The sequence below is a fragment of the Pseudonaja textilis genome, chromosome 2, assembly GCF_049901715.1.
Source record: "Pseudonaja textilis isolate UNSWEBS1 chromosome 2, rPseTex1.2, whole genome shotgun sequence".
Classification (NCBI taxonomy): Eukaryota; Metazoa; Chordata; class Lepidosauria; order Squamata; family Elapidae; genus Pseudonaja; species Pseudonaja textilis.
Window position 1 is genome coordinate 141689615 of NC_141991.1, and position 25467 is coordinate 141715081.

Genomic DNA, 25467 nt, shown 5'->3' on the forward strand with positions numbered 1-25467 from the left:
CAGTACATCACCTTTACCCACAGCTTCTTTAGCGAGGCAGTTGTTGTTTTGGAGGTTTGAGGTCGTTATCATTTTGGAATACTGCCCCGCAGCCCAGCCCCCGAAAGGAGGGGACCATGCTCTGCTTCAGTATGTCACAGTACATTTTGGCATTCATGGTTCCCTCAGTGAACTGTAGCTCTGCAGAGCCGGCAGCCCCAGAAAATGACATTCCCACCACCATGCTTGACTGTAGGCAAGACACACTTGTCTTTGTACTCCTCACCTAGTTGCCGCCACACACACTTGACACCATCTGAACCAAATAAGTTTATCTTGGTCTCAGCAGACCACAGGACATGGTTCCAGAAATCCATGTCCTTAGTCTGCTTGTCTGCAGCAAATCGTTTGCAGGCTTTCTTGTGCAGCATCTTTAGAAGAGGCTTCCTTCTGGGACAACAGCCCTGCAGACCAATTTGATGAAACATGCGGCGTATGGTCTGAGCACTGACAGGCTGACCCCCACCCCACCCCTTCAACCTCTGCAGCAGTGCTGGCAGCACTCATACATCTATTTCCCAAAGCCAACCTCTGGATATGACACTGAGTATTGGCACTCAACTTCTTTGGTCGACCATGACGAGGCCTGTTTTAAATGGAACCTGTCTTGCTAAACCGCTGTATGGTCTTGCCACTGTGCTGCAACTCAGTTTCGGGTCTTGGCAATCTTCTTATAACCTACTCCCGTGATGGCAAACCTATGATACGCGTGCCGCAAGTGGCACGCAGAGCCATTTCTGCCGGCATACGAGCCGTCGCCTGGAACAGATCCACTGCACATGTGCGTGCGTCTCCCCCCAGCCAGCTGATTGTCGGGTATCTGCCGCACATGCGCCAAGGGGAGGAACGCACGGAGACAGGGGTGCATGCGCAGGGGTGTGGAGGGGCAGTCGCACGCATATGCACAGGGGCCGGGGTTTGTATGCATTGCATTATGGGTGCAGGCACGCATGTGCGCCAGCATGCGCACTTTCAGTATGGAACAACAAAAAGGTTAGCCATCACTGGCCTAGGCCATTTTTATAGAGAGCAGAGGTCTCCACATTTGGCAATTTTAAGACTTGTGGACTTGAACTCCCAGAATTATCCAGCCACCTATGCTGGCTGGAGAATTCTGGGAGTTCAAATCCACAAGTCTTAAAGTTGCCAAGTTTGGGGACCTCTGATACAGAGCAACAATTCATTTTTTTCAGATCTTCAGAGAGTTCATTGCCATGAGGTGCCCTGTTGAACTTCCAGTGACCAGAATGAGGAAGTGAGAGCGATAACACCAAATTTAACACACCTGCTCCCCCTTCACACCTGAGATCTTGTAACACTAACGAGTCATATGACACCAGGGAGAGAAAATGGCTACATGGGCCTCATTTGGACATTATCACTTAGGAGTGTACTCACTTTTGTTGCCAGCAGTTTAGACATTAATGGCTGTGTGTTGCATTATTTTGGGGCGACAGTACATTTACAGTTATACAAGCTGTATACTCACTACTTTACATTGTAGCCAAGTGTCATTTCTTCAGTGTTGTCACATGAAAAGATATACTTAAATATTTACAAAATGTGAGGGAGTTTACTCACTTCTGTGATATACTATATTAACTAAGCCACACGAAAGTTAAACTTATATAATTAGATGGTGACTTGCATTTTAAAAGCACGTGGAAAGCCTCAAGGCTGCATTTGTACAATATTATCTTTCTTACACTTCTGTTAGTATGGTTGTCTGCTTTAAAATGAGATACACCTAATAGAAACACAAATAAGTATTTATGCATCCTATTTTTTAACTTTGCACCAACGTCACAGGACTGTGAGAATTATCAACACGATATTCACTCAAACAAACTCTGAAAGAGTTTTTACCATCTTAAAAGCAAACCATCTTAAAAGCAAACACCAACCCGGATCTTCCACTAAGACCATGATGGCGAACTTATGGCACATGTGCCACAAGTGGCATGCAGAGCCATCTATGCTGGCATTCCAACCACAGGCAAACTTACCTCACTGCGCATGCATCACTGTAATACCAGAAGTGATGAAACAGGCCTATAATTTGTCCTGAAAAGTCTTGCAGAGGCTTTTTCTACACCTCTGGGAGGCTGAAAAAGGCCTCAAACCAACCCAAAAAAATCAGCTGTGAGGTGCAGTGCAGGTAAGGGGTGGTGGTGGGGATTGCGCACGCATGCACAGGGTGCGTGGGGAGGGGGGCGTGCATTGCATTCTGGGTGCTGGCACGTGAGTGCTTGCGCGCTGGTGCATGCACAATTTTTGGCACAGGAGCTCAAAAAGGTTAGCCACCAATGCACTAAGGTAACACACTCTAATGGGCTAGAAGGAATGTTCACTACTGTCATTCCTGTTTTTATTCAAGATCAATAAATACTACTTCTTATGTTACTGATTTCATTGTGAAATTAACTGACTAGAAGACAGATATGACAGTTACTTGTTCTTGACCATGCAACTAAAAGAATAGAAAAGTATGTGTTGGAATCATACAATATATGAAACTGAGCCAGAGTGCTGGACTAAATAACAGTAGTTCAGAATTCTTTGCTGTATTAGAATTCTATTCTCATGTTGTTTTATTCAGCAATAATACAAACTTATATTACTATTCCAAATACATCTGGAATACTACAATGACATAAAATAGTGGGGGAATGCACTATAGTAGTCAGTCCCTTTATTCTAGGAATAATATTTGTTTCCACAGAGCAGTCCTTGAGTTACAACCATAATAGTGCCTGCCCATTACAGTCACAATTGTAACGGTTAAGTGAGATGGCTGAGTTGGGAAGCAGGTCAAAGGGTTGTGGGGACCTCAGAAGGGCAGGATGGGTGGGAGAGATAGACAAAGTGGACTCTGCAGCATCTATGTGGCCAGTTGTACGGGTGAATGATCATGGGGGTGCTGCAGCAACCATAATTTTGAAAACAGACTGTAAGTACTTTTTAGGGAGTCCATTGTAATTTCAAACTGTCACTAAGCAACCAGCGGGTTGGTCAAGAACTACCTCTATGAAAATTATGCTACCTCATGAAATACAAAGAGCTTGAAAAGGCCTCCAAGTGCCATCTGTAATAATTAACGTTTAAATCAAATCTACAATTGCACTTCTGACCTAACAGTCTTCCAGATGTTTTGTGGTATTTCAGGTATGAGATTATATTCAGAATCTTCTGTTCTGGAAGATTTAGTTCCAGAAAACTTTCTGTCCATCCCCAGTTCAGCATGTTGAAAAAAGAACTGTTACATATCCAAGTATAAGTGTCTCACAAATCTATTTAGGGAGACATTCCAAAGTTGCTGCACAAACATAATTTCCCCCTCTAAAGATGAAATGGTATGTTTTTTTAAAAAAAAAACTCATAAAAACTAATTAAAAATACTTCGTCAGGTCTTTGTGTTTTCCAAAAAAATGGCTAAAATGTCATTTTCCATACAGATTTAGCTATAGTTCTTTTTTCCTCGTCTCATCCGTTTAATTCATTTTGCTATTTCTTACTCTTTTTCAAGCTTCATCTGATTTGCTTATCCTCAGAGAGATATGTATGTATATGCAGATGTATCTATGCATTAAAAATGGTCATATATTGCTACCCAGCCTTTAATTCCCAAAATGATTTCTGAAAGTTCTGTAATATAGAAAGATTTTTATAAAGAACTGTTTACAGTATCAGAATTTTACAATTCCTGTATCTACAGTAGATACAGGACAAACTAATTAACACAACTGACAAATAAAAGGACAAAATATATTTCATTTTCGAAGGGGCACTGAGAATTTCATTTTGCTGGTCGTATCTTTGGTTCCTTATTAACTTTTGACCTAGAGATTGATGGCTCAGTTTGTATCATCCACTGAAAACTCTAGGAGTGGGATAGACAATGGCAGCAGCAACTTTTATTTGTATCTGTAAAAGGATGCTAATAAGTTTTAATTTTTTTCCCCAAATTTCCATTGTATTGTTTTAGAATATAGCAGTTTCTTTCCTTCCCTAGCTTATTAGCATCTGAATTCTTAAGCTCAAAGTTATGAAAAGAAACATCCTTGGCAATTAAGACACTTATACAGGAAAATGCAGTTATTTAAGAACATTTTCTATTTTTAAGTCAGTTTCGAATCTATTCATTATTTCCACCAGTTATATTTGGAAACAGCAGTCAGAAAGCAATTTTATCCCAATGGAACCAATCACACTTTTCAGGCAATAGTCTCTGCATCTTACTTAGCAGACATCTTCTGTGAATCATGACACAAACACAGACTCCAAATCAGAACTGATAAATCACTTGTATAACAGACAACTTTTCTCTCACAAATTTCTGGTCAAATCAAGAAGATTTTGTTCTAAAGCAAGCAGTTTGTTTACATTTTTACCTTTTCTAAACAAAGATGTGATAAACCAAAATACATCGTGTCAAAGCCTTTTGCAATAACTGTAGCTAGACTTCTGCTTTTATACCTTTCTATCTCTAGGGTAGAATTCTCAGCTTTGTATGAAGGTGCATCATCCCAGAAGAGCAACCTGAACTGAGACATTATAGATTTATGTACAAATAATTAAACAGATTGCAGAAAGTCCTCAAATTGAAATCATTCGGTCAGTGACTATCAAGGTTATGGAGGTGCTGAATAAAGGGACTTATGACCAATTTTTAAATTTACAACCATTGCAGTGCCCCTGAAGTCACATAATCAAAATTCAGGTGCTTGGCAACCTGCTTGCCCTTATGACCATAGTGCCGCTTCACTTACTCCTAACTCCCTGTCTCCCCACAACCCTTTTTGCCTCCTGGACTCTGTTTCCTGGACTCGGATTCCAAGAGTGTGGGGTAGAGAGAAGCACAAAGCATTCTGGTAGTGGTACGGAGGGAGAAAGACCCAAACCTTCTGGGAAAGTGGTGGGGCAGGAAAAAGACTCAAGCCTTCCAAGAGAGGGATAGGGCAGGGGGAAGACCTATGCGCCAGTGGGGCTCCTGGCCCATGGCAGGTTTCTGCATGCCAGCAGGCACTGAGCCTCCCAGGGCCTTCCTCATCCCAAGGCACAACTGCAATGGGGGAGCTGAGATTGCAGTCATTTAGTGAGATGGACACATGGGCACCTGAACACTTATGTAACAATGATTTATATACCACCAAACTGGGAGATAAGCTTTTTCTGCCATGGCAGCTGCCCAGTAGAACATCATCACCCCCCGCCACCTCTGTTGAGGTAATTCTCAGTTAGGAGAATGAGCGCACACAGGGAGACATAGTGAGAGTGGTGAAGAATAACACACAAACAGCACACAGCTACACGGTAAAGTAAAATGTAGGATTTTACTTCCAGTAAACAGTTAAGCAAAGTCCAAACACAGTCCAAGTCATTCACGGTTAAAGCAGTCAGTTTTCAGTCCAGGGATAATCCAATAACAAAGTCCAATATCAAAAACAGTTTAGTAACAGACTTGTATCAAACCCAAGAAGAACTATGATCAGCAACAGTAAATAAGGAACAGCAGCACTCTCAGCAACAGGAGAGGAACTAAACAACCCAGGTTTCTGGCTCCATCTTATTGCCATTTGAGGAACCACACCCAATTACAATTTTAGCATTTTCTTTAAGAGACAGTATTAAAATGTCTATCCTGGTTCATATATTTTCCAACCCAAATGTTAGGTGACTTACATTCCTAACAACCTCCAAATGAAACAGACCCTCCTTGACATCCTTCCAGAGGTCCCTTAAAAAGCAGTTGTGTCAGCAGGCCAGGGGATCTCAAGGCAATGGTGAATTGATGAGATGGCTGCATTGTTTTAACATCAATTCTCTCCATTATAAATAATAATATCGGTGATGTGTTCTTTTAATAAAGTTTATTTAAGTTTCATATATTTAAAACATTTAAAAAGAAACAAACATATAAACAAATATATATATACATATATATGGTACATTTTGCAGCAGGTATTGAGCATTGGTTACTTTTCTTTTCTTTCTTTTCTTTTACCCCATAACATTGACGTGGTCTACCTTGTTACAATACCTTCCTTGTTCTTTTAATGTTTTATTTTCACAGAATACTTTATGATTAAATGCACATTCTTCATAGTTTCATAACTTATTCAGTTGTCAAGTGTTGCTTTTTCTTTAACCATTCATACCAACAGTTCCAATCTTTGTAGTATTCACTATCTTTGTTGTTTTTTTAGTAATTTGGTTAGGCAGTCCATCTCTGCACACTTGTGAATTTTTTTAATGACCATCTCCTCTGAAGGGACAATAGACAGTTTCCAATTTTGAGCGTAACTTATTCTGGCTGCCGTTATAATGTGTAAGATTAAATATTGATATTTTTTTCTATTTTTGAGTCTATCATACCCAGCAAAAAAGTTTCCGGTTCAAGTTTTACATCTTGTTTAGTTACATTTAGCATCCAATTTTTGATATTTTTCCAAAATTTCTGGGCATATGGACATGTCCACCACATATGAAAGTATGTTTGCTGGATGCAGTTACATTTCCAACAGTTTGGGGGGAGGTTCGGGAACATCTTAGCCAGTATCGTGGGTGGCAAGTGCCAACGATACACCATTTTATAGAGATTCTCTTTGTATGAGGCTGACATAGTTAGTTTGTAATTTATTTTCCAAATATGTTCCCACTTGTCTAATTGAATACTGTGGCCCACATTTTTTGCCCAAATTGTCATACACTCCTTGACTGTTTCTTCTTTTAATTTATAATACAATAGATATTTATATATTTTACTAATCAATTTCCTTTCCTCTCCATGCCAAATCTTATCTAATTCTTGGTAGGTCATATTAAAACAAAATTGTTCCTTATCTTTTTTGTAATGCATTTATATCTGCGCATAGGGCCACCATGCTATCTCTTTTTCTTGAATTTGTATTTGATTCCTACTCTTTAACTCTCCAGTTTCATGTAATAGATCTTTATATCTTGCAATATTATCAAAATCTAAAATGTTTGGATGTGTAACTGCCTCCATTGTAGATAACCACAGTGGGGCCTTGCAGTAATGTACTTTTTTATATTTTCCCAAATAGTTAATAACACACTCCTTATATAGTGCCTTTGAAAATACAAGTGGTGTTTACTCTTTCCATCCCACATAAATGTGTGCCATCCAAGTTGGAGATTAAAGCCCTCTAATGTTAAGATCCTTTTATTTATCAAATTAACCCAGTCCTTGAGCCAGGTTGCTATCACAGCATAGTAATATGTTTCGAAATCTGGAAGACCAAAGCCTCCTTTTTTTTTCTATCGTCCTGTCATAATTTATAGGTGATGTATTTAATTGTAGTTATTTTTAACATTTGGATTTCATGATTCTTTTTATTGCAAGCTGCCTAGAGTCCCTTTATTGTGAAATAAAGTTATATAGGCAGCTATATAACTGTGAGAAACAAATACTATTCAAACTGAAGCATTCTTAGGTTTAACTACTCCCCCCCCCCCCACCACACACACAACACATCAATTCAAATCCCTTAGGAAGAAGCAGAACCTCTGTGCAACAGGGAATCTATCCCAATTCCTGCAGACAATCCAGAACAATATTCAGTAGCATTAAAAAAATCAGGAGGGATGCATACCCACTACTCAAGGCCTGACAAAGTTATCAACTAGCATGATCAATACTGTTTCTCTCCTACATCCAGTCTGAAGAGTATTCAGAAAACCCACTTCATTCAGGGTCCCTGCAGCTGAATCTCCACTATTTTCTCCAATACACTGCCTAACAACTATTTGATCATCATATTAATGGCTGTCTGAAGTAGCTGATTTGAGAGATGGGATCTTCAAAAGGTGCACCTCTTAGGTATTACTCCCTATTTCAATGAAGCATTACAGTAATCACTCCCAGTTCTAACAACATACAGTTCAACTTTCCTAGCTGCAAAAACAAGCTTCCTTTAGCATGGATCAAATTTACAGATAACACAAGGCTCTTGTTCAAATTCTAGGTATTCACAAGTTCAAAAGAATCTGAGAATGTTCCTCTATTGGTCTCAACCTCTCACTAGACCCTTTCTACATGGAGTCAGACTTAGTGTGAATGTTGCAAACATATCACAGCAAGCTGCTAGAGGATCTCATCACCTATTTTTTCCTAAAATATAATGCAGAAATTTGAACACCACTACTGTACCTGAGTCCAAAGATACCTTATCATATTATACTTCCAAAAGGTGGGAACATATCTGAGATTTGGTTAGTGGCACTGTTTTCCTTCATTAGTGCTCATTGTTTCAGCTCCTATACAGATCGTTCTTGACTTACAGCTTTCATTTAGTGACAGTTCAAAGTTACAATGGCACTGAAAAAAAGTGACTTACAAACATTTTTCAGTTGACCGTTGTGGCATCCTTATGGTCATGTGATCAAAATTCAGACACTTAGCAACTGACTTATGTTTATGACAGTTGCAGTGCCCTGGGGTCATGTGATTACCTTTTGCACACTTCTGAGAAGCAAGGTCAATGGGGAAGCCACTTAACAACCAGGGTTACTAACTTAACAACTGTACTAATTCACTTACAACTGTGGCAAAAAAGGTTGTAAATGGAGCAAAACTCACTTAACAAATATCTCACTTAGCAAAAGAAATATTGGGCTCAATTGTGGCCATAAGTCGAGGACTACCCAAAGTTCTTCAGCATTATAGCTAGATTATGTTTCCACTGCCTCTTTCTTGAAGATATACCTTATGGATCCAGGGAAAAGGCCTTGGTAATGCTGCTCAGAGCTTTGTCAGGGAGATTGGCATTGCACCAGCCTTTATTTTATTTAGCATGGGCCAAATATCTTTTTTTATTTTCCCTAAGTGCTTCTGATATGAATATTTCTTCCTGCTGGTTCTAACAATCTTCTTTTATTCTGTAAGCTCATTTGAATAGTGGGATATGAACATAAACAGTTTCTTAACCATGCGGTCACAATTACAAAACAGCTGTTACTCAGTGTAAATTTATACTGGTTTTTACACGTATGCATGCAAATGTTTTATATGTGTACATGTAAATGTTTTAGGTTTTGTAATGTTTAATGGTGCAAAGACTTTCTTTTGCCATTTTATAGTAGTTACATTAATGGTGTTTGCTGTAATCTTACTACAGATTGGACGTTGGTAAATTTACCTGAGAACGGCCTTTCTATTTATGCTGCTAGAGAGCCCAGGATGGGTATGATTCCTCCTGATGACATCATCAAGCTGGGTCCATCTAGTATAAAAGTAGCAGCCTGTGGGAGAAACCCCCCCAGCTTTGGCAAAAACACTTGACAGACTTTAGTGAGTGTCTCTGAAAGCCAAAACAGAATCGTGAACCATAACATACCTCACCACAATCTGGACGCAACAAGGGAGGGGCTGGGCTCTCTAGCAGCATAGATAGAAAGGGCGTTCTCAGGTAAATTTACCAATGCCCATTCTCCTCCATGCTGCTGCGAGAGCCCAGGATGGGGCATACCAAAGCCTTCATGTCCTCGGGAGGGTCCTCGTCCGGTCTCTCACTCCGAAGTAGGCACCACTCGCTGAAGAACCCGTCTGCCAAAAGCCGCACTTGTGGAGGCGTAGGAATCCAGGCGGTAGTGTCTGATGAACAGAGACGGAGATGTCCATGTAGCCGCTTTGCAAATCTCCTCTAAGGGTGCCTGGGTAGCCCAAGCAGCCGAAGTTGCAGCATTTCTAGTGGAGTGTGCTGTCAAGCCATGTGGTATTGGCAGAGCTTTGGCTTTGTAGGCCTGTGCGATGCAAGCCCTGCTCCACCTGCTTAAGGTGGCAGGAGAGGCCTTGTTCCCCCAGTGGGAAGGAGAAAAGGATACAAACATAGCCTCTTTCTTCCTAAACATTGAAGTGCGTTTGATATAAATTCTAAGAGCCCTTCTAACATCTAAGGTGTGCCACTTGCGCTCTAAGGCGTGGTGTGGACGGGAACAAAAATCGGGAACCACTATGTCTTGGGATCTGTGGAATGCAGAATTTATTTTGGGTACAAAGGTAGGGTCTAAACGAAGAACAACTCTATTGTCATGAAAAGTGCAGAGGTCCTGCTGTATAGATAGAGCAGCCAACTCTGACACCCTCCTAGCTGAAGTGATGGCTATTAAGAAGGTCAAGAATTGAAGGGACACCTTTCTGAGGGGTTCGAAGGAGGGTTCTGTTAGGGCCTGGAGGACCATGTGAAGGTCCCAGGATGGGAACCTGTGAACCACAGGAGGGCGGAGATTGGAAGCCCCTTTTAAGAATCTCTGAACTGAAGGATGAGGGGAAAAGGAAGGAAAAGAATCCCAGGAGATGACTGAAGCAAGAGCCGCTACTTGACGATGTAAAGTGTTAGGAGCCAGACCTTTGTCAAGGCCATCCTAGAGGAAACAGAGGACATGTGGGACCCCCGCTACTGTAGGAGAGAGAGACCTTCCCTGTGACACCAATGACAAAAAACCCTCCAGGTGGCATTGTACATACACGCCGTAGAAGATTTACGAGATGCCTGGATAGTAAGGATGACCTGGTCTGGGAGATTGGCTTCTCTTAACAGTTGCCGCTCAAGCGCCACACGGTCAATTTGAACCACTGGGGATCCAGGTGGAGCAATGCCCCCTGATGTAGTGAGATCATGTGGTCTGAAATCCTCCAGGGAGTAGCTACAGACAGGTTCACCAGATCTGCAAACCAGGGTCTCCTGGGCCAATGGAAGGCTAGGAGAATCAGTTCTGCCCATTCCTCCAACATCTTCTGAATGACCGCCGGAATGATGGGAAGAGGGGGAAAGGCGTAGAGGAGACCGGTGGACCATCTGCTCCGAAGTGCATTGGTCCCCTCCGCTCCCTGACAAGGAAACCTGGTGAAAAATCTGTTTACTTGAGCATTTTGGGGAGAGGTGAAGAGGTCTACCTCCGGGGTCCCGAACCTGAGGGAGAGATCCCTGAAAATGGACTGGGGAAGGGACCATTCTGCGTGGTCAACTGGGCTCCTGCTCAGCCAATCGGCCTGGGAGTTATCGACTCCCAAGATGTGGTCTGCGGTGATAGACAGCAGATGTCTCTCTTCCCACCTCCTCAACCTTTCGGCTTCCCTCATGAGGGCCCTGGACCTTGTGCCCCCCTGCTGGTTGACGTGCACCTTTGCAACTATGTTGTTTGTCAACACTAGCACATGGGACCTCATTATCCTGTCCCTGAAATGTTTCAGGGCTAGATAAATGGCTCTGAGTTCTAGCCAGTTTATGGGCCCAGTCCTGTCTAACCGGGACCAGATCCCTTGAGCCATGAGACCCTCCGTGTGGGCTCCCCAACCCAGGAGACTTGCATCGGTGGTGATGATCAGTCTGTCCAGTTCCTTGAATGGGAGACTCTTCGAAAGGGCTGGGGAAAGCCACCACTTGAAGGAACAGTGGACCTCTGGAGAGAGCAGGACCGTGGCAGATGTGTGGCTGGTTCCTGCTCGTTGACAGGGGAGCAGGAACCATTGTAGAGCCCGTGAGTGTAGCTGTGCCCATGGAACGATGCCTATGCATGAGATCATTTTGCCCAAAAGTTTGGACAACAGTGACAAGGAGACAGTGTGCTGTCGTTGGACCTGTCGAATGATCTCAATAAGGCTCTGCCCTCGGGCTGGAGATAGAAAAACTTGGCACAGAGTTGTGTCGATGATGGCTCCCTGATGGAGCAATCTGGTTGTTGGGAAGAGATGGCTTTTCTTGGAGTTGATGGAAAAAAAACGTGGCACTAGAGGCAATGGAGAGTGGTTTGAAGATCTTGATAGGCAGAGTGGGTGGAGGACAACAAGACCAAGATGTCTTCCAAGTAGCATTGGATCCTCACTGGAACAGACCGGAGCGAAGCCATCAATGCTGCCAGTAACTTTGTGAAGACTCTTGGGGCAGACGAGAGCCCGAAAGGAAGGGCCCGATACTGGAAGTGAGAATTCTGGTAACAGAAACGGAGAAACTGGCGATGATGAGGCCAGGTGGGTATGTGGAGGTAAGCCTCCATGAGATCAATGGAAGAGAGGAGATCGCCCTCCCGAACGCTCTCCAGAATAGAATGCAGAGTCTGCATTTTGAAGCACCTATATGGGATAAACTCATTCAGAAATTTTTGGTCGAGAATGGCTCGCCATCCCCCCGAGTCCTTAGGGACCACGAAAAGCCGAGAATAAAGCCCACATCCACGTTGTAATTCAGGGACTGTTGACTGGCCCTTATATCGACCACGTGATTAATGGCCGATTCCATAAGTGCCCTTCGTGAACTGTCCCGGGAAACAGGGAAGAGTAGAAATTTTTCTGGGGGTGGTGATAGAAATTCTAACTGTAACTCTGACATTACTGTATTGAGTACCCAGGCGTCTGTCGTTGACTCCTCCCATCTGGAAGCAAAGGAGGCCAAACGACCTCCGATGGGAGGGGAGAACAAGAGATTATTTAGAGCGACGGAAGGGCTGTTTACCTGCAGCTTGTTGTCTGCTGGTAGCCTCATGGAGTTGATCTTGACCGCTGAGAATACGCTCTCTGAGGTCTGGAGAAGCAAGAAGCATTTTCGGGCCTGAATGAGGAAGGCCGGTACGGGGTAGGGCGGAAGTCTGCCCACTTTCTTGTTGATGAAAGGACTTTCCTTTTGTCTTTTGTTTCAACAACAAATGGGTCAAGGGCATCTCCAAACAGCTTTTCACTGGTACATGGGGGAGAAGCTACTTTCCACTTTCGACGAGGCTCCACTTGCCAATTTCATAGCCATAGAAGTCTCCTAGCTGCCACTGATGACGACATGGCCCTGGAAGAGAACTTGGCGGTGTTGAGGGTGGCGTCCGAGAACTCTGCTGCTGCAGAGTTCTTATTGAGGTCTTGATGATGATCTTATTGAGGTCTTGATGCGACCTACATCTGATGGAGGTATGCGGCCTTGAAGTTGGCATAGCCAGCGGATGGAAGACCTTGTAAAAAATGATGCAGCAGTTGAGGTCCGGATGGCCCAAGCCAAGACTTGATGGTTACGCTTCAGTGTTTGTTCGGAGCATTTGTCCTCTGCCTTTAGTATGTCCTCAGGCAGTTGGAGTGCTTGAGGAGAAGGAGGCCACAACTGGGGTGTTTACTGGGGGAACTGCCAGAGCTATAGCTCAGGGAGGACCCACTTTGTAGAACTGCCTATCTTGGGACAATGGGCGGGGGCCTGCAGTGGAGAAGGCAAATTGTTACTTGACTAAGTCAAGAAAGATGATGGGGAAGGAAGGACCTCCACGTGAACAATGGGTTTGGAGAAGAGGGAATCCACTTGAGGGAGGATCCGGGGGCCGAAGACCTGCTGCTGTTGGAGTAAAAGTGGCCTCTGGTCTTGATCGAGAGCTGCTTTGGGCCACGGATGAGATAGATGAAGAAGAAAGATCCCAAGGAATCTGGGCGAAGTTGTGACCAGACCTGCTCAAGTCTTGAGGTCCTGGCTGGATTTCAGGTTGCTCTGGGGACCAGGATTGGAGGTGGCTAAGAGGAACTGAGGTATCTTCCCTCTCCCTAAAAGTAGCTGGCTGAACAACTAGAGGATAGGCTGGTTGGGAAGCCTGTTGTAGTTGACCCATTTGCTCAATAGTTTTGTTGAACTGCCTTTCTAAGGCAGCATGCCTTTAATTCGGCCTGGGATGTTTTCTTAGGGCCCAAAGCTTTGGCCCTAATCTTGGCCGCCATCACCCTTTGAACAGACTGGGAGTGTTGTCTCCTTCTCTTTCTTTTGCCAGCTTGGAGGCCTTGAAGGCTCTGTGTGGGCCTTGTCTTGATCCATAGTATGCATAAACAGACATAAAAGTGCTGGAAGCAATACTCACTATGTGTTGTCTATGCAGTAGCCTGAATAGGAGCTTATGAATACTAGACGCTGGCCTTTGGGGGATGATGCCACCTAAAATGGCCACTTGCTACTTTCTTTAGAAGAAGCAGCTTTCAAAATGGCCACTCACCACATGCGGTTGAAGAAGAAGCCTCCAAATTGGCCACTTGCAAGAGCTACAGGCAACGCAGGGGTTAAATCGCTCCCAAACGGCAAAATCGGCAATAAAGTAAAAATTTACTATCAGCTGAGAAGCGCTGTTATCGCCGATGCAATCTTTACAATCGTGGTGGCCAAAATCGCTGAGAGAAGACTGTGGGGGAGGATCAAGGGTTACTCCCTATTTACAGTCTCCCTCGGTTGAAGAAAACGTTGAATCCTCAGCGTTGCAGGAGAGTGGGTGCCAATGATGAAGATAGCTTTCGCTTTTGCTAACTAAACTACTTTCAGAGACACCAGCTTATGGTCATCAAAAGAAGCTGAATCAAAGCTGGGGGGTGGTTTCTCCCACAGGCTGCTACTTTTATACTAGACGGACCCAGCTTGAGAAGGAGTCAGCATGGAGGAGAAATTTTAGACTATGCTACTTTGGATCTTTTTTGGGTAATTTTATGGAACATTACACTTAGCAAGATAAGAATACTAAAAAAATTATAAAAAGTAGAAAGTGCGGAAAAGAGAGGAAAAAACTTTAAAAAAATAGGAAAAGAAAAAAATAAGAATGTAGTTTTAAGAAAAGAAATATATCAATATATAACGACAAGTACAGGTTATGAATATAGTTGGGACCAGAAATTCCATTCCTAAACAAGGTAGTTGTTAAATGAGTTGTACCCAATTTTATGAGCTTTTTTTGCCAGAGTTAGGAAATCTAGCTCTCCCCATTGACAGCTGAGAAGGTCACAAGTTAGGATCATATCACCCTGGGATGCTGCAACTCTCATAAATACATACCATTTGCCAAGTACCCACATTTTGATTAGATTAGATTATGCTGCAATGGTACAGCTGTAAATTACTTCCTTTCTGTGTCATTGTAACTAAAAAAATCATTAAACAAAAGGTTGTATTTCGAGGACAATACATATAAATAATTTTAGTAAGTTATCTCTTAAAATACAGCAAATGTATCACCTCTTTTATCTGTACAGCTTTTAAAGTTGTACAAATATTTAAAGTCTCATAATTCAATCCTGGTCAGCAAAAATCTAGAGGTAACAACATATCTATTTTAACCTTTATCAGATAAACCAATTTTATATTCCTTCCTCTTACTTTTAACAATCTTGATCTTTTTTTTTTACATTTCTCCCCTTTACTTTGAACAATCTTGATCCTTAATCCCTTCAAATAATCTCTTAGATTTTTTTTAGTAGATTTCTTCTCATATTATCTTTGTCCCTTTTTTACAAAATTCTTCAACAATTTAACAAATTAACAATTTAACAAATCTGTTTTGTAAATCTGTTTTATAAGAAAGTTATCCAGGTCACTCTTTTGGTTTGTTAAAACATTAGCATTCATTTGTGTATCTTCTTCCACATCATCCATCATTTTTAAATCCACCTTCAAATCAAAGATTCTTCTAGGACAAATTTAAGTGTTCTTCTCCTTTAATTGTAACATTTAATTCCTTTAATTATTTCAAGTGTCAATCTTCAAAACCTCAACTTATTGTATATTCAAGTATTCAAAACAACAGGATTTTCCCATGGCAAAGGTTCTTATAATTAGTTTCAAAATCTTATTTCAAAACCATCTGCACCAAGAGTCTATTTGTAACTTCCTAAAATCAATGTTCTTTTTGCCATTTATTTTTAAAAAGATTTTAAGTTCTTATATTTGTATTTAAATTTTCTTTCATTTAAGTTTGAAGGAAATTCAATCTTAATTTGCAATTAAACCTTAGTAAAAGTTCTGGTTAATATCTGAAAAGCAGCTAACAAGCAATTTCCAAAAGTGACTAAGGAAGGAAATATGCAAACCCAAAGTCCTTTGAAAAGGCAGAGACCACATTTTGGGCAAAGATGGTGATCTCTTGTCTCCCTGAACTCAAAACTCACTGGAAACTGCTGTCTGGCAGTCTCCTCATGAGAAACAACTGTCTGGAGCACATATGTATAAGTACAAATCTATTCCTTATCCAGAGAAGAATTCCAAAAAAACAATCCCTTTGTTGGATCTTCATTCCACCATGGTCTTCCCCTTTCAGTGGAGCCAACTTCAATTTACCAACTCTTTTCTGCAAGTCCAACAGACATCCATTCTCCAGTCACAAACTTCTTGAATCATACTTTGAATCTGAAAGGGAAAAGGTGCTCTGATGTGCACAGAAGTTTTCATTTGAAGCATTTCTATTTTTTAAAGTTTACATGATGTCCCTTTCCAGCTGCTGAATGATCCTGACAAAAGGGCCAAGAGGTTGATGCTCTGAAGAATCCTTTTGTCTTCAAATCCAAATTGCTTCACAGTCCTATTCATTAGTTTTCAGAAATATACTACATGAAGTTAAATTTTTAAATAGAACAGATCTGTGCATTTTTCACATGTATTATTCACAACAATTTTTAAAAATCATCACTCAAACTTAATCAGCAGGGTTTAACATTAGAATGGTGGGCATACCTCCATTACAATCCAGATATGAAAGGGATAAAAAAGAATGGGGAATAAATTGTCAAGATACAATATTAGATAAAATATTATTAGGATCAGAAAAGAAACAAATAAAGAAATTGTATAACTATCTATTAGATTATATGATGTATGAGGAGCAGGTGAAAGAACCATGGTTAACTTGAGCTAGAAATTTCGGCTACAAAATAAACCTGGATCAATGGCAGCAAATCTGGGATAGGAATAAAAAGATTACATTAGCTACATCTTATAAAGAAAACTTGTTTAAGATGTTCTACAGGTGGCAGCTCCCATCTACCAGACTAGCTAAAATGTATAGCTCTCAATCATCTATCTATTGGAAATGTTTGAAAGAATGGGGCACCTATTATCATATGTGGTAGAAGTGCAAAAAAATACAAGAATTCTGGCACAAAATTTGGCAATGGTTAGAAGAAATGTTAAACCTAAAAATAAATTATACACCAGAAATGTTCTTATTGGGAATAATAAATGAGAATTTCAAAAAAGCAGATATATATCTAATTGTCCATGTTATCACAGATGCAAGATTATCAATTGCCCGAACATGGAAGTTAAAAGGAATACCAAATGATGAAGTAATAATAGAAAAAAAATTTCAGTGTGCTGAGTTAGATAGTCTGACGTTAGAACTGAAGGAGTGAGATACTTCAGAATTCTATGAAATATGGGGAAAAAAATATGGGAGGGATATGAAAGGAAGTCAAAAAACTGTGAAATAGAATTTAAGAAGAGTTTATACCACAGCAAAATATCTAAGATAGAAACTGATACAAAGATTTTACAATGTAAATGCTGTATATATATGTATATAAATGTTAATAATGTTTGATGACATTTTACTCTTATAACTATGTAAAGACTGTGATATATGTCAAAAAGATCACCACGTTCAATGTTTTTAAAATCTAACTTTCAATTAAAAAACATTTAAAAAATCATTAAAACATTCCCAGATTGAATTTTTCATAGCCCGCAATTCTTATAAGCTTTCCCTTTTCTTAATTGTTTCAATATAGCCCATCTCACAAACAAAACACTCATAATCGAAAATATTTTTGACCGAAAATCTTGTCAAAGATTTTTTGCCAAAGATTCTTACTTTTTATTTCACCTTTTACAGTACTGCTCTCGCCTATCTCATATTCAAAATCTTTCCCTTCCCAGAATCTGTTCACTGAACTTCACTCTTTAAAGTGAAATATATAATGGCTTGACTCTACAGAATCAACCCACTGAATACAATTGACACTGCTACAAAATTTCATATTCAAAATCTTTCCATTCCCAGATTCTCTGTTCACTGAAATTATTTGCCTTCACTCTTTAAAGCATGGGTCTTCAAACTTGGCACGTTTAAGACTTGTGGACTTCAATTCCCACGATTCCTGAGCTAACATGATTAGAGGAAGAATTCTGGGAGTTGAAGTCCACAAGTCTTAAAGATATCAAGTTTGAAAGCCCCTGCTTTATAGGATTAAATGGCTTGACTCTACAATATTTTTATGAATACCCGAAGGGTTACAAAGGTTTCTCATTTCCATATGCTGCTGTTAAATATGCATATACATTTATAAAATAAAACATTAGTTGATTTTTTTTTCAAGGTAAGCTGAATTCTTAGGGAGTACATGGACAGAGACATTAGGGTTTTTTGGAAACAAAATAGATTTTGTCCACACTTTCTAGGATATTTTTTTCAATACAGCAGTCTATCCTACAGTTCTGGGACTTCCTAATGATCTCCTATTCAAGTATTAAACCAGCCTGATGCTGCTCATCTTTTCAAGATTAACCAGAAACATTTTAAGAAAACATCAGATTCAGATATTTAATAAGCCAACAAATATACACAAACGTCTGCTCACTAATGCCCCCACTTCATCAGGATAGCATCCTAATGCATATATGGAAGATAGCAGTTTTTCCATGGAGCTGCTACGAGCGTCCAGATTGGGAGGTGCTTCAGTCTCGGCTCCTACAGGCTGAGCTTGAAATTGAGGAACGCCTCTTGCCATCACGTGGTCCTCCGGCGTCCCAGTTTTTAGCTCAGCCTCGTGGCAGTCAGGCTGTTCGCTCCTTAGCTCCTTGGCTGATCGTTTTTTCTACTCATTCTACTCATTTTATTGGACCCTATCTTCAACCAGCGCAGGAAAATTGAGGTTTGGACTCTCAAGGAGTACCCTGATACAAGGGGGAGAATTTTATCGCGTATTTCAGGGGCAGAGGCTAGCCTTCTGAACGCCCCCACCCCCCCCCCCCACCCCTCCTTCGCTGGTCGTTCCTTCGCTCCGGTGAAAACGCATCGTTTCTTGCCTGCCTTGACTTCTCTTCTCACTGTTTCCCCCCACGAACGCCTTTAGCTCAGGGAAACCGCTCCCCTGCCTCTTCCTTCATTAGGAGAGTTCCGCCGCTGGGTTTAGCTCAAATTGTTTGCGGCCGCCATTTTGGGGCTCCGCATGGCGTCCGCCATTTTGAATGTGGCCTCAGCATGGCGTCCGCCATTTTGAATGTGGCCTCACCACATGGCGTCCGCCATTTTGAATGTGGCTTCAGCCAGCGACGCCATCTTGAATGTGGCCTCACCACATGACGTCCGCCATTTTGAATGTGGCTTTAGACAGCGACGCCATTTTGAATGTGGCCTCACCGCATGGCGTCGGCCATTTTGAATGTGGCTTCAGACAGCGACACCATTTTGAATGTGGCTTTCTGGCCTACCTTTCTTGTCTGAGGCACTCTGTTACAGGCTGCAGGTAATTGAGACTCTAGGCAGCCCCCGGGACTACCTAGACTACCGCTCGTTTTTCCCAGGCCTCTCACAAGGCTTACAGAGCTTCAAGGGTCCGCTGGCTTCGCAGCCTACCCAGCAGGCGAGGTAGCAGCATAGTAATCCCCCCACCCGGTCCGTCCGGAGAGGGTAGCTGCTTGGGCGTTCACCTTTTGGCTGATTGACTTCATGGGCCAGGCCCTCAACTCGATAGCAGTTCACCAAAAAAATTTTTTTTTGATCAAAGGGGGGCGTGAAACAGTTGCTAGGATTCCTGGCCTTCCGTAGGCCACATCCAGACGTGCCAACCGTCTAATACTAACCCAAAATTCCTCTTTTTGCTCCTTCAGATGGCAGATGACAAAACACCTCGTGGCCCTTCCTTGAAGGCCAAATCAAAGACTCATCACCTGCGTAAACAGACCCAGGAAGCCTCTAAAGCCTCCCAGAGAGATGCCCTCAGGCGACACAGGGCACTTGAGAAGGAGATCGACAGGCGGTCCAGAGAGTTAGGCTCCGTGCCTCTGGCTCCTTCCGCCCTACTCCCTCAACTTCCACCCAACCCCCTCCCCTCCTCCCCGGCACCCTCCTCTCACTCTCAGCCTAGACAGGCCCCTGAGGCCACATTTACTCCCACCGCTGCAGGTCTACGCCCAGAGGAGCCTCACCCACCTCCCGTGCTGGAAATCCCGGAGAATCTCAGGCAGTGGATGGAGTTGGCCATCCGACAAAGCATAACGCAAGAGCTCCAGCATATAGCCGGCCCGGCTCCACGGCCCGCGACCTCTGAAGCGCAGGCACCTTCCGTTCGCTCATTCTCTGGATCCGAGGCCTCGCACGGGCAGGTAGCATCCCACGGGAATTTCCCCTGTCTTTGGAGGAGGAGATAGAAACTCAGGAGCTCGGGGATCCTACCCAATTTGGGGAAGGCGAGGACCTAGACTTGGGGTCCATTTCTGGCAGTGAGCCCTTCTCGGGAGCAGACCCACTGGAGGGGGACATGTCGGAGGACGAGGGCCTCACTCCGGACCAACCCGCCTTCGTGGGCTTGTTCAAGCCGCACCTGTTTAGGTCCATTCTATTTAAGGCCAAGAATACCTCCGGCCTGACCTCCCCACTCCTTCCCAACCAGCGGCTTCGGGGAACCCCTCGACTCCATCTTTTCCCAGCCCATGGTGGAGACCGATGTGGTCCCCGTCCCACCTATCTTCTCGGACATGGTCTCCAGGCAGCTAGCCTCCTCAGGACCTCCCCCTCCCTCTGCCCAGGATAAACGCTTCTTTAATCTTGACCCGCAGTTCACTCTTTGCTAGATCCCCCTGTGGGCCGAGCCCATTGTAGGACTAGCTTCCCGGTCTACCCTAGCGATGCTCTCGAGGCCCTCAAGCCCGAGGACAAACGAGCCGAGCTGGCCCTACGCCGCGCTCATCATTCCGATGCCTGGGCAGTCAGGGCATCCACTGCTGCTTCTTTCTTCATTAGGTCCTCGATTAAATGGCTCCAACAACTCAAACAACATGTCCCTGCGGCCAACCTCAGAGCCCAACAGGACATCGCCAAACTTATGGCCGCGGCTGAATTCTCGGCGGATGCCACCTTTCAAGCCGCCAAGTTCTCCACCAAGGCCATTTCCTCCCAAGTCACTGCCCGCCGCTTGCTCTGGCTCCGCCACTGGCAAGCGGATGTCAAAAACAAGGCCAAGCTGGCCTCAGCCCCCATCTCTGGGGGAAACTTTTGGACCGCCCTCGATCCCTTTCTGGCCGAGACTCGGAACAAACGCATGTACCTCCCTCTCTTTTTCGGAGGCCCGACCCCAGAGGCCCCTCCCCTCCCCTCGTCGAGGCTCCTTTCGTCCCTCCAGATTCCCCCAACCTCCCTACAGAACCCCCTCCGCAGGTCCGGTCAGACCTCGTCTGACAGGTCCAGACGAGGTTCCTTCAAGAGGCCTTTCCGGGATCCGAAACCGACCTTTCCGTCGATCTCGCTAGGGCAAACCTTCCCATAGGCGGCCGCCTCAAGCATTTTGCTCACCAATGGGAGGCCATCACTACTGACACATGGGTCAGAGATACGGTTCGTCTCGGACTGGCACTCGAGTTCCACTCCTCCCCCCGAATTCTTTATGTCTTCCCCCTTCCAGGAACCCTGCAAACGGGCCCTCATGGAGGCCGCCATTCACCACCTCCTAGATATAAGGGCCATCCAGCCCGTTCCCTCCTCTGAACGGGGCGAGGCTTCTACTCCCACCTGTTTGTAGTGCCCAAGAGCTCGGGGGTTGGAGGGCGATCCTAGACCTTAAAAGACTAAATCGCTACATTGCCCCCGCAAATTTAAGATGCACACTTTGCAGTCGATACTTATGGGAACCCGTCGAGGGACTGGCTATCCTCAATTGACCTTTCCGAGGCATACTTGCACATTGCTATTCGTCCCTCCCACCACAGGTTTCTACGTTTTGCCTATAATAGACAACATTTCCAGTACGTCGCGCTTCCCTTTGGTCTGTCCTCCGCTCCCAGGGTGTTCACGAAGGTTTTGGCGGCCCTTGCCGCCCACCTGCGTTCCTTCCCGTCCGACTTCACTGTTATCTGGACGATATCCTCATCCTCTCATCCTCTAGAGCTCTCGCCTAAGAGATACCAAACTCACCCTTAATACCCTGCAAAACCATGGGTTCATTATCAACTGGAGGAAAAGTCACCTTTCCCCTCTACCCAACTTACTCACCTGGGGGCAGTGATTGACTCCAACCGGGAACTAGTTTTCCTGTCCCCAGACAGGTGGCTTAGCATCCAACAGTCAATTAAGGAGGTCAGGAGGGCAAGAACAGTTTCTCTCTTAGAACTGTCTAAGTTGCTGGGAAGCTTATTTCATGCATATCTATCATTCCCTGGGCCCGTTTCCATTCCAGGTCTCTACAATGGTTCCTGCTGCCGTATCAACGTTCCGGAAGGAGCAACTCCCGACTTCGGGTCAGAGTTCCTCCGAGAGTTCTTACGTCCCTCCTTTGGTGGACCAGGCCGCCATAAACAAAGGTCATTACTTCAAAGAGCCCGACAGGCTATCCGTCACCACGGACGCGAGCCTACTCGGTTGGGGAGCTCACGTCCTCTCCATATCGTCACAGGGCAAATGGTCACCAACAGAGCAATTCTGCTCCATAAACTGGCTGGAGCTTCACGCTGTCCTCCTGGCGCTCGCAGCTTCCTACCCCAGGTACGCGGTCGTCATATCCTGGTCCTCACGGACAACATCACCGCAAAGGCCCACATCAACAGGCAGGGGGCACTCAGTCAGCAAGCCTCATGAGAGAAGCCGAGCGCCTTTGCAGGTGGGCGGAATCAAACCTGGCCTCCATCAGGGCAGATCACATATCCGGGGTCCTAAACATTCAAGCGGACTGGCTCAGCAGAGCCACCCTAGACCAAGCGGAATGGCGCCTCCACCCTTCTCTGTTCAGGGAAGCAGCCTCCATCTTCGGGCCCCCTTGGTGGATCTCTTCGCTTCCCCTCTGAACGCTCAACTTCCGAGGTTCATTTCAAGGTACCCTCTCCCGGGGCAGAGAACCACAATGCCCTCCGCTGCCCTTGGCCCCCAGGGCTCCTTTATGCCTTTCCCCCTATCCATCATCCCCAGGGTGATCCACAAGTTGATCCTGGAGCAGGCAGAGATCCTCCTAGTAGCTCCTTTGGCCCAGACGCCTTGGTTTGCGGACCTCCGCAACCTCTCGGTGGCCCCTCCCTGGAGGATCCCCCAGACAGGATCTCCCTGTCTCAGGGCCCCTACTTCATCCCAAACCCCAATGGCTCCAGTTAGCCGTTTGGAGGTTGAGCGGAGCCGTCTAAGGGCTCAGGAATTTCTAACCAGGCTATACACACCATCCTGGCAGCCAGACGATCCTCGACCAACCGCATATACAATGCCACATGGGCTGCTTTTCGTTCTTGGGCCCTCAGACGTCGAATTAATCCTCTTTCTCCTTCCATACCCCAAATCCTTGACTTCCTCCAGGTGGGTCTCGACAAGGGTCTTTCTACCAATACCCTAAGACGCCAGGTTGCTGCCCTCGCAACCGTTGTCCCCTCAGACACTGGGGTTCCATCTCCCACCACCCCTTGTCAAGACCTTTCTTAGGGGAGCTGCCAACCTCCGCCCCCAACCATACACCGTTTTCCGACCTGGGACCTCAACAAGGTTCTGGTCGCCTCACCAAGTCCCCTTTGAACCCATAAGGGAGATTCCCTTACAGCTCCTCACCTTCAAGACCGTCTTTCTCGTGGCCATCACATCCGCCCGTCGGATCTCGGAGTTGGCGGCCCTCTCTATTAGACAGGATCTTTGTACTTTTCACTCTGACAGAGTCATCCTCCGTCCCGACCCCACCTTCCTCCCTAAAGTGAACTCGGCATTTCACAGAAATCAGGAGCTCATACTTCCTGATTTCTGCCCCAATCCTTCTCACAGAAAGAGAGGCAGTGGCACTTCCTTGATGTAAGACGCGCCTTGAGGATGTATATCACACGCACCCAGCCCTTTCGCAAGTCAGAGGCCTTATTTGTGTCTTTCCATCCTGCTTCTCTCGGTCGCAAGGTGACGCCTCAACTGTGGGCCGCTGGATTAGGGCCGCTATCGCCAAATCCTACCAGGCTCAGTCACTTTCCGCTCCAGTGGGCATCACCGCCCACTCCACCAGAAGTGCGGCTACTTCTGCCGCATGGGCCACGCAAGCCTCGATACTTGACATCTGTAGGGCTGCCACCTGGACATCCCCCTCTCCCTTCATCAAGCACTATAAGATTGATATATTTGCATCCGCTGAGGCTTCCTTTGGCAGGCGTGTCCTTCAGCGTGTTATCGAAGTTCCAGAGGAGGTTCCACCCCAGACGGGAACCCACCCGGAGGACTAGCCAAGCTTTGGTATGTCCCAATCTGGACCTCGTAGCAGCTCCATGGAAAAGGGCGTTGGTTCTTACCTGATACGCTTCTTTTCATGGGGCTGCGGAGAGCGTCCAGCCCCACCCATTAAGCCGTCTGGTGGGGAACCTCATTGTTCAGCCAAGCACATTAACGTTCTTTAGTTAGCATGAGTACAGGGCCTGCCTTCTCGTCTTCGCAAAACTGGGACGCCGGAGGACCACGTGATGGCAAGAGGCGTTCCTCAATTTCAAGCTCAGCCTGTAGGAGCCGAGACTGAAGCACCTCCCAATCTGGACGCTCTCCGCAGCCCCATGAAAAGAAGCGTATCAGGTAAGAACCAACGCCCCTTCTGACTGCTTGACTTCATCAGAGGTCAGATACAAAACTTTGGCATGACTACAAAAGTTTAATTCCAACCAAGTGCAATTTCAAAATGGAATCACTTCCACAATGAATGTAATAATTTTGCACGAAGGCAGCTGCTAAACATGTTCACTAAGGTTCACATTGTCAGCAGGCAAAAACCTATTAAGGGAAGAACAGAGCTGCCAACTGTCTTATGCAAGTGTATTACAGGACAGCATAAAAATCAAGTTTCTGACTGAGGAGGGTAACAAGATGATTTCTGGCTTTAGGACTAAACAGTCCTCAGAAATTAGCAACAGGTATTATGAAATATTATGATACAAAATTATTCTACGCTGCTCTAGGTTTTAAAGTTGAATACTGAGAGTTGTAGCAAGTTGTCAGACCACATTATATACAACGTGTGTATTGTGTAGTTGTATGTAGTATTTCAGATTTCAAGGCTAATATGAACGTGTTTGGACAAATCAAATGAAAATATTATTAACGTGACTAAGAATAGATTTCATGACATTCTGTGATGATTTTCTTGGGGGACAGGAGCCTTCTCTCCTAAGTGAAGTAACATCTCAAGTTCCAGGACTCAAGGAATGTGTCTTGATGTTCTGCTGCACAAATACCACCCTGACTCATGCTGCACCTTCAGCCAATTCTTTCAGCATTATGTCACGCACAGCAAACCACAGGAATGTAGGAACTGACATATGAATGAACAGAGGAAAAGAAGGGAAAACACTAATTCAGGAACAAGAAAGGCAACTTTCTGGAGGTATACTAAAAGTGTAATTTGCATGCAATACTGTGTTTAGAAATTACTTCGCTGTAGACTAAAGGACAGAGTATTATTTCACTTTTAGGTGCCACAGTCACAGATAA

The 25467-nt window shown here is 44.4% G+C and overlaps 1 protein-coding gene across 4 annotated transcripts in view; it reads right to left on the reverse strand.

Moving 5' to 3' along the window:
- PBX4 (PBX homeobox 4) overlaps positions 1 to 25467 on the reverse strand; it is a 60235-nt gene that overhangs the window by 28569 nt on the left and 6199 nt on the right. The window lies entirely within an intron of this gene.